This window comes from Leptonychotes weddellii, chromosome 3, assembly GCF_054177405.1.
Source record: "Leptonychotes weddellii isolate Sample4059 chromosome 3, ASM5417740v2, whole genome shotgun sequence".
Taxonomy (NCBI): Eukaryota; Metazoa; Chordata; class Mammalia; order Carnivora; family Phocidae; genus Leptonychotes; species Leptonychotes weddellii.
This window is the reverse complement of record NC_138371.1, coordinates 92,530,721-92,532,699: the sequence shown is the minus strand read 5'-3', so window position 1 is coordinate 92,532,699 and position 1,979 is coordinate 92,530,721.

Below are 1,979 nucleotides of genomic sequence, written 5' to 3'. Positions count from 1 at the left end.
CATATTTTTGCCTTTCTTCCTGCTGCCATCGAGGAGCTATCCTGCTCCCACCAATTGCTCAGAACCCCTCTGACCTCTAGCCCTCGTAAGGACTTAGCTGCTGAAATTATGCCCTCTCTCCTGGCTCACTAATTTCTCCCTCTCTACTGGGCCGTTCCCATGAACATACAAACAAGATTGACTATCTCTTGTTTTAAAATATAGAGCCCTCCCTGAACCCCCATCTCCCTCCACTGCGGCCCCATTTCTCTTCACAGCCCATGCAGCATAGATGTTTTCTGGATCCCTAGCCTCTCATCCTCCAAGGGACCTGCACTCCAGGACACTCAGCAACACACAGTGGCACACAGGGGGACCAGGACTGAAAGTCTGAGCCCAGGATGGGGAAGATTCTGGATTCTTTGATGATGCATATTGTACTTCTATTGTTTACTTTAAATAACAATCTCTTTTCTGCTTATAAATACATACTCATGGTAGACAACCCCCTACTCATGGAAAAATATAAAAAAATAAAATAAAGGCCATGATAAAATTAATTAAAAATAAGATGAAATCAATCATAATCCTGCCAAAGAGAGACATTTTGCTGGTTCTTTCCAATTTTTTCCCCTAAGCATATATATATTTAAAAAATTATTTATTACATCTATATATATACATCTTACATCCATTCACATATATGATATAAATACACTGTGTGCCATGCACTGTGCTGAATAATGGGAGTACACCAAGACAAACACAGTTCCTGCCCACACAGCAGAGAGAGAGCCAACGAACAGTTCTAAACTATACTCAGCGCCATCTTGCTGGCTGGATCCAGGCGTTTGGGGCTCAGAGGAAAAGAGGTAGGAGGAAAGGCAGAGGGGAAGGAGGGGTTAATGGCCATAGCTTTTCTGACCAACACCAAGGATTTTTTTTTTTTTAAGATTTTATTTATTTGCGAGAGAGAGAATGAGAGACAGAGAGCATGAGAGGGAGGAGGGTCAGAGGGAGAAGCAGACTCCCTGCTGAGCAGGAAGCCTGATGTGGGACTCGATCCTGGGACTCCAGGATCATGACCTGAGCCGAAGGCAGTCACTTAACCAACTGAGCCACCCAGGCACCCCCACCAAGGATTTTTTTTAATTGCCAATTTGACATGCAAATAAATGACCTCACTTTTTTTTGCATTTCTTTTATTGAAGGTAAGGATGAACTTTATTTTTTATTTTATTTTTTTTAAGATTTTATTTATTTATTTGACAGAGAGAGACACAGCGAGAGAGGGAACACAAGCAGGGGGAGTGGGAGAGGGAGAAGCAGGCTTCCCACCAAGCAGGGAGCCCGATGTGGGGCTCGATCCCAGGACCCTGAGATCATGACCTGAGCCGAAGGCAGACGCTTAACGACTGAGCCACCCAGGCGCCCCTGTAAGGATGAACTTTAAAAAAAAAAAAAATGTTTATTGGCCTATGGTCTCTCTTTTGTGAATTGACGGCTTATATTCCTGGATTTGATCTTATTTGCCTCTGATTACTTTGCCACAAAGGGGAACGGAAGAGCTTTTAAATGAACAAATTCCTTGAGTTCTGATCCTCTCCTCAGGCCCAAAGACTTAGAACATCCCTATCAGGGGAGTGTCGTTTGCATATGATTTTAATGCCAATTCCTATGTTGCAACAATACACATTTTCTGAATTCTTCTTGAGTCCAGCATGGTGCAAAGGAAAAAGTATTCAGAGCTAGAAGACCTGGAGATGAGTTTTAATGACCAAAGAAAAGTCATTTTATTTCTCCCATCCTCAGTTTTCCCATCTATAAAATGGAGATAATAAGGAAACATTCTACTCAGTGTTGCTGTGAAGAATAACTAAGATCAGGGTAACCAGCACAAAAGTAGAATGCATCTAGCATGGTGCATACCACAGTCAGCCCTCAGAAAATCTTGGATTCTGTGCTGATTTTTCCTTCCTTACACGGATGGGCTATTGGGA